Here is a 16181-nt window from a genome sequence, read left to right on the forward strand (position 1 = left end):
TCTCCTCCTTCACCCTCATCAAGAGGCTCATTAGCTCCTCTTCACTTTCTCCCTTTAGAGTGGTATAATCCACATATCTGAGGTTGTTGATGTTTCTCCTACTTATCTTGATTCCAGCTTGTAACTATTCCAGCCTGGCATTTCTGATGATGTTCTCAGCATATAGGTTAAACAAATAGGTGACAGCAGACAGCCTTATCCTACTTCTTTCTTAGTCTTGAACCAATCAGTTGTTTTGTACAGCATTCTTACTGTTGCTTCTTGACCCGCATACAGGTTTCTCATGGGACAGGTAAGATGGTCTGGTATCCTCATCTGTTTAAGAGCTTTCCACAGTTTGTCATGATCTATAGAGTCAAAGGCTTTAGTGTAGTCGATGAAACAAAGATAGATGTTTTTTTCTGAAATTCCCTTGTTTTCTCTGTAATCCAGCAAATGTTGGCAATTTGATCTCTAGTTCCTCTTCCTTTTCTAAACCCAGTTTGGACATCTGGAAGTTTTTGGTTTACATAATTCTTTACCTATGCTGCTGCTGCTAAGTCACTTCAGTAATGTCTGACTCTATGCGACCCCATAGGCGGATGTAGGTAATTCCCTCCCATGAGAAAAAATAAGCAACCGACCCTCAAATCAGCCCATTTCCCCACTTGCTTCTTTACTTTCAAACTTGAATTTACCTTCTACATCATACCTCGTACTTCAGTCACATTGATGCACTGAAACTATTCTCATGGAACCCATAGCTGTTCAATTGCCACAGTTACTAGTATTTTCCAAATCTTCCCATCCCCTTTAGCATTTGACCTTTCTATGACTCCTACCTCACTGTCAGAACATCCCTCTTCATTGACTCCCTTGAGCCATAATTCTAACCTTCCTGCCTCCTTTGTGGACCCTTTTTCCTTGACCCCTAATTTGAAACCCATCTCCTGAGCTATTTCATCTGCATTCTCCATATAGATATTTTTCTTATATTGTCTTTCTGATTTCCAGCTCTTAGAATATCTTTCCTGACATAGCTGACTTGGAATTTCCTCAGAATCTGAGATACTAGCACTTGTGAGATCCAAAAAAGTTCAAATGGGAGAAAGGTTTTAGAAAATTTTTACACTTTACAATTTCCAAAGCCCAAGAATATGTCCCTGCCTGAAACAGCATCGGTAAGCTTGTCTACATTTTCCAGTCCCTGAGGCTTGAGAACATGGCACCAAAAAGAAAAACAGCATGCATACAATATCATATTCATCTTAACTGTGGATAAACTGCTCTCCAAAATCATAGATCTCACCTCTCACAGTGGTGAAAGCTCACTTCTTCCAGCAGTGTTTTTTTGTGTTTATTCCAGAGAAACACTGGGCAGCCTATTAGAAAGCCATTTGGATTTCACATGAAGCTGTGTATCTTTTGTAACTCAAGGAAGAATTCTACTGAAGAAATCAGAAGGGTCTCATTTCTTGCATCCTGCTGGCCAGAGAGAAGGAGAGATGGATTAACTAACTCATGCAGATTGGATGTCCTTTCAGCGATGATTACAGATGTTTTCTAATTATCCTTCTGAGGAAGTTTCACAATGCTGCTTACAATGATACAAGAAAATTTGCAATCTCTTTTCTTCCATAAGGGAATGATAGAGGTGGCCAGTGTGCTACAAAATAAGACATCATTTCTTCTTTTCTAGAATGATCCACAGTCATAAAATAATTTGAAAGACTCTCAGCTAAGTGCTGCAGAATTAGCCAACTTGTGCTTCACAATCAACCAGCAAGATGAACAAATACATTTTTATATTTGAAGGAGGATGCACAATGGAACCCATCTGTGACTCCTTGCTGGCCATTACTCAAGTTGAATCATTTAGTTGAGGTGTAGCCAGGGAGGAGGTGAAGGGAAGAAAAGTAAGTGATGGAGAACAGGCATTACTCTTCTTGCTACTGTCAGAAGAAGCACAAATAAAAATGGCAGTATAGTTTTCTTATAGTGAAACTAACCCCATTATTGTGGAAGCAAGGTGTTTATGGTACAAAGCCATCACATTCTGCCCTCCTCAAAAGCTGAAACACAGAGAAATCTCAAAGCTATAGAAGCATAAATTATCTAGTTAAATGTTTTGTTTTGTTTTCATTTTTCTAATTTCAATAAGCATAGGCAGGACTGATCTTCAAAGCTTCCTGTGTTAGTCTGTCTGGGATGCTATAAGAAAGTATAAAAAACTGAAGGGCTTATAAACAAAACAATAGAATTTTATTTCTCGTAGTTCTGGAGGCTAGAAATTCCAAGACCATTCAGTGTCTGGTGAGGTCCGTTTCCTGTTTCATAGACAGCTGTCTTTTCACTGTAACTTTACTGGATGGAAGGAGCTAAGGAATTCTGTGAGGTCTCTTGCAAGAGCACTAATCCCATTCATGAGGCCTATACCCTCATTACCCAAGTACCTCCCAGAGGCTACATCTCCTAATTCTGTCTCTGTGGGCATTTTAGGATTTCAGCAAATGAATTTTTAGGGGACACAAACATTCAGTCCATAACACTTCAAATAATAAACCCTGGAGCACTGGACAATGATCCTGTTCTTACAAATGAAGCTAAAATCTCAGCCCTGATCCATAGAAAAATAATGGATCAAACTTAGAGGTCTGACTTTCACTATGCAATCTGGAATGGGAGAATTCTACTTGACTGTATTCTCAGCCTGTTGGGGGGAAAAAGGTTGACATCAACCCATTGGTCCATGTTCAATAATGACTTCCCTCGTTTGTACTGGGGTACACAATGTAATGGGTAATAATTATAACTTCCCCAAAATGCACAGAACAGTGGTCTAAGCATGCTTAAGCCCTCCTCAACAACCACATCTCTAAGCTAACAGGTATTTCTGAAATGTGGGATTGAGTTCTGTGGCTACATTTTGTCCAGCTGTTCTAATCATGAATCCACAAGTATCACACCCATGCACAAATACATACTTCCTTTTAGAGGAAACTAAACTAGTGTTCATTCAAGGAAGTGTTTTGCTTGTTTCTCTGATTTCAGCATCATATCTGAAACAATTCAAACAACAATAACAACTAGGAACCTCAGATATTTTCAAATTAAGTTGATCCTGTTCTGTTCTTTAAAGTTCAAAAATGTTATTTACAGAAAGTCATAAATATCTTTATAATTTCAGGAAAAGGAAGAAATCACCCCACCCCAGAATTTCAAGCTGTTTTGGCAATAGTTTTCCCATAGGATAATTGTCAATCCTAGGACACATGAATGGTGTGGAAACCAAATGTGTTTGTGAGAATGTCCAATACAGTCACTGATGATTGAAAGTATTATCATGTTCCCATTGGCATTTGCCACCTATAAAGTGAAAAATGACCCTTGTAATGATCATTTCTACAGTGACCTTATAACAATTGAGATGGTACATGACATGTGAAATTTAAAATATGATTCACTTATTTTCAGCACAGATATGTTATTCTATGTTCATTCTCTTTGACAGTGTTCTTCCTTTTGATGAAAATTTTATTCACCACAGAGGTACCATGTATGTCTTTAAGATTTACTGTTTCCTCTAGAACCTACACCAGATGATTTTATTCATGTATCAAACTAAAAACTAATAATAACTGCATGTTTTGTGGCTACTAGAAGATGACAGACCTACTGAGCACAAAATTTACCCAGAAAGAGTAAACCGTGTCTGCCTTCTGTTTGAGGTGTCTTGTTAGTCTTTATACTAAACTGGTATGCCCTGTCTCTGATTAACTTTATATTTTCTTCCGTACATTTAACATCAAGGTATATTTGGTTTCTTCATGTGAAAAGGGGAGTTACAGTGCTCAGATTCATTTGATCCCTATCTTTATAAATACTACAGCAAAAAAAAGTTTTAATTTGCAGATATTTCAGAGGGCTTTGATATATACATATTTTCATTTTCTACCCTTGGCAGACTTTTTGGTAAGTGTGTTTCATTGCTCAAACTTTACATTTTTTAGCTATAGATTGAAAGTCCAGACTATCCACTATTTTTTTATCTTTGTTGGTTGAATTGTGCATCTCTCCACCCACTTCCAAACTGGTATATTGCAGTCCTAAATCTCAGTACCTTAGAATATGACTTTATGTGGAGATAGGACCTCTAACTAGAGATAATCAAATTAAAGTAAGATCATTATGGTGGGCCCTGATACCATATGAGTGGTGACCTTATAAAATAAGGAAATTTAGAGATAGACACACAAACAGGAAGAGAGCCATATGAATTTGAAGGCAGAGATGGGTGATGCTTCTACACTACAAAGATCACCCACAATCTCATGGAATCACTTCTTTTCTTGGCCTTCAAAAAGAGCTAAACCTGCTTGTTATGGAGTCAGCACATACTTCTCACCACACCACAGGCCAATAAATTGAGAGATGAATTACTGGGCAAGAAATAGTGATTTTATTTGGAAAGCCAGTAGATGAGAATATGGTAGACTAGTGCCCCAAAGGAACCACGTTATCCAAGTTAGAATACAGATTTCTTTTATACTAAAAGGGAAGGGGTGTGATTGGTTGTCGCAAATTTCCTGGTCCCAGAGTCCTTTAAGTTTTTCTTTATATGCGTGGTAAAGTGTTATACCTTAAAGGTTGAAGCCTTGAGAATGGGCTATCCTGTATATTTCAAGCTATTAGGGAACAGTCTTCTACAAAGGTGGAGGGTCAGTCAAGCCTGTGCATGACTAAGCACAGGCAACAGAGTATAGGAGTTAGAGCTAAAGACATAGATCCAATATGAAGTCAAGTTTGTTCTTCTCTGTTACTTTCGATAATTTGATTTGGGACTTCTAGACTACAAAACAGTGAAACAATAAATTTCTGTTTGTTTAAGCCACTGTGTTTATGGTACTTTGTTGACAGAGCTCTAGAAAACTAACATAAAGTAAATACAGAGCTGAAAATAGAAAATAGAAATGGACTAATTCTGTTGTTAATCTTCTTTTAACATAACCACTTGTTCTCACCAAGAATTTTCTAATTGATTCAAGTAAAAAAATTACTGATTTGGGTTACTTCTAATTTTACTTAACATTACTTTCCACAATGACTCAGGGGTGGGGGCAGGGATAATTCCTCTCTGGCCCCTTGTTGACACATTCACTAACTAGAGCATTTGATGATTAACACCACTCATCAGGTCACCTCCTTCCTGCTCATGTATCATAAAGGTTTCCTGCAGCTCCCAGCAGTGTCATACTAATTCAGTGCCCTAGCAAAATTAACAGCAGGAAACAAGCCTTTTGTAATTTTCTTCCTTTATAAATGGCATTGTTCATTCAGTAAAGGATAGTAGTTCCAGCTGTAATTGTTTCTGCACTGAAAAGTTACTTTCTTTCCATCCGTCTTAAAAATCAATCAAAATGAATGCACATATAATTAATCAGCCTACCAAGAAAGGAAACATTCCTTTTACTTTGATACTCCTGTTTTCATCTCTCCAAGTGTGTCTTATTGTGCAGGCATTTTTTAAGGAAGCATTCAATACATGTAATGTGTCTTGAAGTTGCCACTGGAGAAAGTGGAACTATAGATGGAGCATGGGTGAGAGTATGTGAATTTTTTTATCTCAAAAAATTATTTTTTCTCAATAGAACACTTAATTTTTAATATCATTTCAAAGTGGAATTTGGGACTTTGTGCTTTTCGTTAAGTTTTTACCTCTTTGAATAAACACCAAAGAACATGACTGATAGAAAGCATGGACAGAGTTGACAAGTTTTGTAAGAAATCACTAAACTGTCTTCCAAAATGGTTGTAACATTTTGCATTCCCACCCATTTTCATCCTCAAGAATGAATGAGAGTTTCTGTTGCTGCACATGCTAGCCAGGATTTGGTGTTGTCAATTTTCTGGATTTGGCCATTCTAATAGATGCTTGGTGATATATATTTCCATCTTAATTTGCGTTTCCCTGATGATGTACGATGTGGCGTGTCTTTTCACTTGCTTTTTTGTCATCTTTACATTTTCTTTGGTGAGGTGTCTGTTAGGTTCTTTGATCCATTTTAAATCAGGTTTCTGTTTTCTTGTTAATGAGTTTTAGGATAACAATCTTTATCAAATGTGTCTTTTACAAATATTTTCTACCAGTATGTGGCTTATTTTCTCATTCTCTTGACATTATCTTTCACAGAGCAAAGAGATTTGTTTGCTTTGTTTTTTTTTTTTATATAAAATCCAATTTATCAATTATTTCTTTCATAGATTTTTGTGTTTGGTATGTTGTATTTAAAAAGTCATTGCTACACTCAAGGTCATCTAGATTTCTTCCTATTATCTTCCAGGAGCTTTACAGTTTTGTCTTCTTCATTTAGCTGTAGGTCCATTTTGAGTTAATTTTTGTGAAGAGTATACATTCTTAGGCTAGAGTCTTTGCTTTCTTTTTTTTTTTTTTTTTGGTCACATGGATGTTGAGTTATTCCAGCTCTATTTGTATAAGAGGCTGACTATCTTTGCTTCATTGTATTGCCTTTGCTCCTTAGATTGCATTTAGGGAGGTCTATTTCTGGGCTTTCTACTCTGCTTAATATGTCTATTCTTTTGCCAGTATGACACTTTCTTGATTACTATAGTTATATATTAAAATCCAAAATCAAATAGCATCAGTTCTCCAACTTCAATCTTCTTAATGTACTTTATCCTCACCATTTCAGACTTTCTACATAGAATCCCCTGAATGGAAGGGGTAGGAATTTTCTATTTTTCCCCCAAGTGGGCATGGTAGAAGAAAGGAAACTATTTAAAGATAATTGTATTTAGTAACACATTTCTCTTAAAAAGGTAGACCATATGCCTTTTGCTTCTCCTTATGAATTTTAGAATCAGTTTGTTGATATTCATAAATTAACTTATTGGGATTTTGATTGGGATTGCATAGTTTAACTTGCTTTTGTGCTAAAAAAATCAATTAATAAAGGCAATATTATACAGATGACCCTTGAACAAGACAGATTTGAACTGTGCAAATCTACTTATATGAGAATTTTTTCAATACTACAGTAGTACACAATATGAGATTGGTTTAATTCACAGATAAAGAACTATAGACATGGACAGCCAACTACAAATTATGCTCAGATTTTCTATTGCACAGATGGTTGCTGCCTGTAACACCTGCATTGTTCAAGGGTCAACTGTACTAGGAAAATCTCTGAAACAGTAAGTGCTGTAAGTTAAATCTGACTGCTGAGTTGAGAAGAAATGAAAGAATTGCTCTAAGACATTAAATTCTGTTTTCCATAGAATGTCATCTAAAATTAGAAAAATCCAACTACATTCCACAACTATTTGATGAATGTCAACTGAAGAACTTCAAAACATGGAGACTGATCAGCATTAGTATAGCATTAGTATTATAATATGCTGATTAATTTGGGTTATGCATTGTTATTTACTATTACTAAAGGAATATTAGGTTCTGAAAATTGATTTTATCTACTAAGTTAAGAGAAATGATGGCTCATTCATTTAAAATATGGAAGTAAACATTTTTTCAATTGTCTGTATTCAATTTTTCAAGTGTGCTCAAACTTGACATATATATTTAAATGGTAACTTCTTGTCCATGTATAGTATTCTGTAAAGAAGGCTATTTACTTCATCAAGGCAATAATTTAAGTACTAATGTGTTTAAACTCTAATGGCCAAATATACCAAAAAGAAAAAAAAATACCTACAAAAGTAGCAAACACACTTTTTAGACTGAATAAAATGTCTTGTTATTAATATTATTCTTACTGTGTTTTGTACCTGCGTTCAGCAAAATAACATGAATGAGGTTCTAGCTGAGAATGTTTATTCAAGCAAAAACAGAATTAGAAAGGGCGGTGACACATGCATCATTGCCACTGTTAGAAACAGCTTTGAAAATTCAGTCTCAGTTGAGTGTATTAAACTCTATGAATGACTGGGCAGGCAAAATTATAGTCCACTTGGATAATTATAGTTCACAGTCATATCTAATGGGATCTGCATAAATCAGGGTATTGTTTGCCACAAAGTGTATTTATCCTTGTCAAATTATTGTAATTGGACATTTACAAAGGACCATTTTTATTCATAAACATGACTTTTAAAATGAATATTTATAAAGCACTTGTTAAAGAAAATAAATTTACTCAGGTAATTTTGAACTGTGATTTTACAGCATATAATAAAAAAATCATTTCTTACTAAGGAAACCTCTCTACTGTCTGCTGATGACAGAACTCAAAATTAGATAGAGATAGATAGGATCCTTTCAGCAGTTCTGGGGCAAAGTATTCCATAGCCTCTCTGTGCCGCCAACAACAACAACAACAAAAGCCCTCATAAATTTAAATTCTAAGGGGCTATTTTTTGTTGAAGGAATAACACTAAGACAATATCCATTGGCACATGGATGCACACCCCATACTTATACAACTTATATAAAACCTGACAGATAATTCTACCTGTATTGTAGAACTTTCAGAAAGATTGAATAATAATTTATTACAAAATTTATCAGGAATTATGACACTAGATAAGTTTTTTAGACTACCACATATTACACTTTGGAAACCTCATTTTTTGAATTGGAATTCTTTCTTCATCTTATTCAGTATTTCTTTCTTTATTAGTCAAATTAACATTATAAAACAGATCCTTTTCATAGAGTCTTTGGCTGTTAAGGGTATTACTTGTTTTGGAATATAAATAGCCCATATGAGGACCCAATTCCTTATGTCTTTGACTAGCTGTCTATACTCTGAGGCTACTTCTGTTAATCTGATGATTGTTGTTTATATCATGGACACCATTACTGGAAAATGCACTCATTTATTATTAGGACAGGGACCACAAAATTTTCTGATTCTATTGAATTCGGCTGGGTCACCAGAAACTAAAACATCTCCCATAAAAATAAGCCTTTGACAAGGAAGTTTTTGTGGCCTGTTTATTCATGCTTCCTTCCCAGCATGCGGTTGGCTTCATTCCCCTTGATTATCTAAGATTGACCATCTCCTCCAGGTAACTCAGAACTATGCCAATGTAGCAGCTGGTGGAGATGGAACAAGGGCATCAAAGGCAAGTCATGTGAGTCAGAAGAATATACTGCCCTTTGACTTCTATGTATAACCAGTTTATCCTTATTGGCAAAACTTCCTCTTCCCTGCAACTTTACTCAAGTTGGTCTAGTTTTGTTGTTGAGAAATGCATTTTCTCCTGCATGTACAACAAAGCTATACATCTTCAGGAGGAAAGACAGTTTTGAATTTCCTTTAGAGACTGGAATGTCACCCTAACACTCTGCTTAAATTGTTTGTTGTTTCCTGATAAGAGCATACGCTATCACAGTTGTAATTAGCATCTACTGTGTTTTCTTAGAACATCTTTCCCTTTTGTCTTTGCTTAATTTATTTTCATTATTCATGATTCAGTTAAACTAATATATTATCTTTAAATCTTTTTCTCTCACAGTCTTCATCAGATAATCTTCCCTGAAACTTTGCATATTAGTGTCCAAATGTTTTATAACTCTATTCCCAACTTAACTGTGGGATCCTGTGTCCAGAAACCTGGGTTATTTAACTCTGAATTCTCAGTGCCTACATCTCGTCAATGCATTTTCAGTATGTGAAGAGATTATGGTAGCTCTTATGAAAGCCTTGATCCCTGAGAAAAACATCCCACCTATTCTAAAACTTGAGTACAGTTCCTATGTTGTATTAAAATTATGATAATTTATCTATGAAGCACTTGATTCAGAAATAGGACATATGGGCAGAGGACTAGAAGGGAAACTTAGATTATGTGGTCTATCTGAGAAAACCTTCCAGTGCCTTCCCATATTTCAATCTATAGTTATATACACACATTCCTGTACTCTCTCTTGTATTGTAAGGTATCAAAGCCCTACTACCATTTTTTCAAATTCTCTTTTTTCAGTGATTATAAATGTGATTAACATTCTGCCAACCAGATATATTTATTTATGTGATATTTTGAGATAAAAAATAATAAAAAAAATATTGCTTTCCTTAGCAGTGGTAGTGCACAAACACGTGACTTCACAGACATGATATTTTGCAGCAATTTCTAGATCTTTCCCCTGTGAATGCCCTGGGATAGCATAACAATGACAACAATACATTGTCAAAGAATGTGGCTTTTACAGAAGCATTGCAAACATTGAGGGGTAAAATAATCCATATCCAAGAGGTTTATTTTTATGAGGATTAATCTCTGGTCTCTCCATATTGAAAAGAATCACCTATAATTATCCTGCCACTGGGTGACTGGCTGGTTTCCTTGGACATAAAGCCTTGTTCGTGAGTCAGTGTTGACCTTTGCTGTTGACTGGTAGACACTTGGTAGCAGTGGTGGTGGCAGGTGAACAGAGGAAAAGTTTATGTTTAAAGCCTACATATAAGCTCCACCCGAACTGTCTTGGCCACACTGAATACAAGCCAACTGAGTGAACACCAGGGTGACAAAGACTTTTATCAATGAATTCAGGCACTGTCAGCTTAGAAAACTCAAATTTTCATTTTGGGTTTACTTCTCAGCACTGTTGTTAAAACACTGTGTTATTTAGTATATGGCAAAATGTCCAACCCAGTGTTGTTTAACCGTGGATTCAAAGAGGCATAGGTCTGAATCTCAGGAGATTCTCTCTTTGGGGATGCCATTGAATAGTCCATGGAAAACTATAAGAACTTATTAAAGACAGTGATCAACGAAGTCTCTGACCCCTTCATGACTGAAGATTTAAATACTGACAGCTAAACGCTGGGCAAGAGCAAAGAAACAAGGAATGGTCAGTGGAAGGAGAAAATTAGAAATACAAACTACTACTGTGTGATCCATCATGGAAAAGAGAACTTAAACAAATATGTATATTTCTAGTTCTTATTTGCTTTATTATGTATATCTTTGTCTATATAAGTCAACTTCACTCTTCTAATTATAAAGTATTGATGGTTCACATAAATTAGTTTTTAGGAGCTAAATATATCAAAGATAGTTTGCAACTGAATTTAAGGAATAATTACTGTCACTCAGGGATGGATTTCCCTTGTGGTTCAGCTGGTAAGAATCAACCTGTAATGTGGAACTACTGGGTTGGGAAGATCCTCTGGAGAAGGGAAAGGCTACCCACTCCAGCATTCTGGCCTGGAGAATTCCATGGACTGTATAGTCATGGGGTGGCAAAGGGTCAGATATGACTGAGCGACTTTCACTTCCCTTCAGGGATGGATTTGGTAATTGATGGTACTTCGCATGCCTATTTGAGGAGCAGAGATTGGGGACATCTTTGTATGAAGAATGGGCATTATTATATTGAAAGAATATTATAAAGAATCATGTTGCATTTAGCATTGCTGCAGGGTAAAATTTTAAATATTGGCCAAACTGGTATGTATTCTGCTACCTATTATTTCTTTGGGTGCCCAGTATTTGTTCTCAAGCTCTGTGCACTTTTTTCTATCACAAGAGATAAAAGCAGGTAATTAGATTTTTCAGACTCCCTTATATTCTAGTTTCTGTTTGATTCTATATTTTGATTTGAATTTAAAGATGGGCTACAATCCTATTATTATCTAACATATGCTGTATTTTACTTACATATGTTCAGTCTCCCGCACTAGGATGGCATTTGTGCAAGAGCAAGGATGTTTTTTCAGAATCTTTCACCATTAGACTTTCAGTGCCTACAGCAATATCTGGCTCATATTAGAAGCTCAATAATATTTGCTAATTGAATGATTAATAAATGAATGAACATTAAAGCTAAAAGGAACTATAAGAAAGGCAATGATTTTTTCTTTTTGTCAATTTGCACACTGAAATGTTTTAAATAGACAAGGATCATCTCCAACTTTTGGGTGCTAGCACACACTGAGACATGGACATGGCTAATTTTTCAGCTCATAGATTTATAAGAATATTCAAATTACATCAAGATATGCAGCATTCAAAAATAAAAGTACAAAAAAGAAAAGGAACACTGAAATCTCAGGTGAATCTGAAAATAAAATCTCTTAAATATGTGAAAGAAACAGTAAGGAAATGAAGCATATGAATAGAAAAATGGCCATTGATTGCATCATTGAATGAAATTATTGATTACACAGGTTAAATGAAATATCTAGCATCTATAGTAAAGAAAAATGGTAGTGTAATTCATTGCCTGCAATTTTCTTATCCTAAACACTGGATGTTACTTTACTTTGTCCTACCTACATCAAAGATATTCCCAAACTACTGGTGTTTATGTCTGCTTCTCCAAAGGAATTATCAGCCACTGGAAGACACAGTCCACGTATTGTGCCCTCTTTGTATTTCTTGAATATACCATAGCTCTTCTCGCAGAAGAGGAAAAGTACATTTTATTGAATCAAATTGAAAGGAAACATTTGATGTGGCTGAATAGCTAGCTAGAAGTCCTCTATACTTACAGAGTTCAATTTCATATATGCTAATAGCACATTGACTAAGGCTATATAAATCTAGCACAAACTTAAGCAAAAGTGCAAGCTTTCAATACAAAATCATAATTAATGGGTTGATAAATGGATTCTACCCTACAGAGGATATTTAATACTAGTTGGTATTCTCTTTAAACCAAGCACATACTTGCAAAATAAACATCAGAATCATTTCTTTCAAATTATTTAAATAATTTAAATCTTGCATTGTTAATCATTTGAAAATTTCAATATATCAAAGTGAATATGTACCATTTCAACAAAAATTAATCCCCAAACTGCCACCTAAACTTTATATAACTTTCTTTATTTGGCCTTGAGAAAGGAAATAATTATACACACATCTAATCTTATTATTCAGCTTTTGACCTTATTTTATTTTTTATTTTATGTTTATAATGAATCTCTTTTAATGTAGATGAGTCTCTTTTCCCCTGTAGTGGCTCATTGAACTGATAGTTTTGACATTTCTTCCTCAAAAACATGCATAAAGTGTCATCATAAAATCTAATTTACAACTGTCCTACATTTCAATACAACTGTTTCTATACACTCAATTTAGTTATACCACTTGTTAAATAAATTTGCATGTCATATGTGAGATTTTTGATGATGAAATGTATTCTATGAGAGACTCAATTGTTAAAGTGTTATGTTCATCAACTTGAGATTTCAAAAGCAAAAATCAACATCCTCTTTCACTTCATTTTTTCTGAAGAACAATTTTTGAATAACGATTGTTAGATAGCAACAATTATACTCCTCATTTCAGAAAAAAAAAAGCGCTAGTAAAATGGTGTGTTTTCAGTATTAAGACTAAATGTTGTTTATGTTTAGAAATGAACTCTGAATATCATTTCTCTCTCAAATGCATACAGTAGATACCTGTAATGCTAAAATGCCAGATATTATTAAATCATTATCAATTTTATTAAATGGCACAAATTTCACTTAAAATATTCTACCACTTGGAAAATCTATTACCAAGAGGTTTGAAATGACGGTTGTATGATTTAGTAAACTGTGCTTTAGTTACTTATGATATATCAGAAATACCACCAAAGTTCTGGACATTCTAGAAAGACAGAGAAAAAAGAATGCTTGCCTGGGAGCAGAACTGACTTCTAACAATGGATCTATTTCTACTGATTTAAAATTGTGAAGGTCTCATTTACTTACCTGCAAAATGTAGGGTATAACATTTTTCACTTGGTTATGGCTTGATGTAAACAGTGTTTAAGGTCACAGAAATGCTTTTCATATTGTGAGGTACTACCCAAAATGTGTAAAGTAGCACTGCTAGATACTGTGTATGTCTGGAGGACAGAGCAGCTCAAGGTTTGAAGCCATGCAGTGGAACTTGGTGAGGACAAAGAGTAGAGAAGGCTTTGGACAGCTGGAGAAGACAGCCTGAAATTGAGAATCAGAAAGGAATAGGAAAGATTGAACTTAGAGTGTGACCTCCAGGTGAATTTTCTTTCTTTCTCTTATTCACATATACTTGTTACCTATGCTGTACCTAACCATCCACTTCCACTTGGAGGTCTCATATCATAAATCTCTGGACATTTCACAGCATTTCACTTTATCTCTTTCACTTCAGTTGAGTTCAGTTCAGTTGCTCAGGCGTGTCCAACTCTTTGAGACCCCTAGGATGACAGCATGCCTGCCTGTCCATCACCAACTTCCCAAGTGGACTCAAACTCATGTCCATGGAGTCAGTGATGCCATCCAACCATCTCATCCTCTGTCGTCCCCTTCTCCTCCCACCTTCAATCTTTCCCAGCATCAGAGTCTTTTCAAATGACTCAGTTCATCACATCAGGTGGCTATGGCATTGGAGTATCAGCTACAGCATCAGTTCTTCCAATGATTATTCAGGACTGTTTGCCTTTAGGATGGACGGGATAGATCTCTTTGCTGTCCAAGGGACTCTCAAGAGTCTTCTCCAACACCGCAGTTCAAAAGCATCAATTCTTCAGCAGTCGGCTTTCTTTATAGTCCAACTCTCACATCCATCCATGACTACTGGAAAAACCATAGCCTTGATTAGATGGACTTTTGTTGGCAAAGTAATGGCTTTGCTTTTTAATATTCTGTCTAGGTGGGTCATAATTTTTCTTTCAAGGAGTAAGCATCTTATAATTTCATGGCTGCAGTCACCATCTGCAGTGATTTTGGAGTCCAAAAAAATAAAGTCTGACACTGTGTCCACTGTTTCCCCAAGGATTTGCCATGAAATGATGGGACCAGATGCCATAATCTTAGTTTTCTAAATGTTGAGTTTTAAGCCAGCTGTTTCACTCTCCTCTTTCACTTCCATCAAGAGGCTCTTTAGTTCTTCTTCACTTCCTCCCATAAGGGTGGTGTCATCTACATATCTGAGGTTATTGATATTTCTCCCAGCAATCTAGATTCCAGCTTATGCTTCATTCAGCCCAGTGTTTCTCATGATATACTCTGCATATAAGTTTAAAAAAAGGAGGACTATATACAGCCTTGACGTGCTCCTTTTCCTATTTGGAACCAGTCTGTTGTTCCATTTCCAGTTCTAACTAACGCATCTTGAATTGCATGTAGATTTCTCATGAGGCAGCTCAGGTGGTCTGGTATTCCCGTCTCTTTAAGACTTTTTCCAGAGTTTTTGTGATCCACACAGTCAAATGCTATAACATATTCAATAAAGCAGAAGTAGATGTTTTTCTGGAACTCTCTTGCTTTTTTGATGTTCCAGTGGATATTGGCAATTTGATTTCTGGTTCCTCTGCCTTTTCTAAATCCAGTTTGAACTTCTGGAAGTTCAGGGTTCATGCACTGTTGAAGCCTGGTTTGGAGAATTTTGAGCATTATTTTCCTAGCATGTGAGCTGAGTGCAACTGTGCAGTAGTTTGAACATTCTTTGGCATTGCCTTTCTTTGGGATTGGAATGAAAACTGACCTTTTCCAGTCCTGTGGCCATGGCTGAATTTTTCAAATTTTCTGACATATTGAGTGCAGCACTTTCACAACATCATCTTTCAGGATTTGAAATAGCTTAACTGGAATTCCATCACCTCCACTAGCTTTGTTCATAGTGATGCTTCCTATGTCCCACTTGACTTCACATTCCAGGATGTCTGTCTCTAGGTGAGTGATCACACCATCATGATTATCTGGGTCATGAAGATCTTTTTTGTATAGTTCTTCTGTGTGTTCTTCCCACCTCTTCTGAATATCTTCTGCTTCTATTAGGTCCATACCATTTCTGTCCTTTATTGTGCCCATCTTTCCATGAAATATTCCCTTGGTATCTCTAATTTTCTTGAAGAGATCTCTAGTCTTTCCCATTCTATTGTTTTCCTCTATTTCTTTGTACTGCTCACTGAGGAAGGCTTTCTTATCTCTCCTTGCTATTCTTTGGAACTCTGCATTCAAGTGGGTATATCTTTCCTTTTCTCCTTTGTCTTTTGCCGGAGTCCAGCCCCAGTGGATCCAAGGAATTCGAAGCGGGGATGGCATTGGAGAGGGAAAAAACTTATTTATTTATTAATATAAGATTAGATTAGGAAGAAATAGTATAGTAGGAAAATTAAGTGGAGAAAAGAGGCTGAATAACTTGGTTTATGTGGAAAGCCAATAAAGTTCCAGACAAGGAGCTTGCACCATCTATGTTAGGCCACCGGCATCCTCTTGAATATCAGAGGGTGCCCCACC

The sequence above is a fragment of the Capricornis sumatraensis genome, chromosome 17 (assembly GCF_032405125.1).
Source record: "Capricornis sumatraensis isolate serow.1 chromosome 17, serow.2, whole genome shotgun sequence".
NCBI classification, from domain to species: domain Eukaryota; kingdom Metazoa; phylum Chordata; class Mammalia; order Artiodactyla; family Bovidae; genus Capricornis; species Capricornis sumatraensis.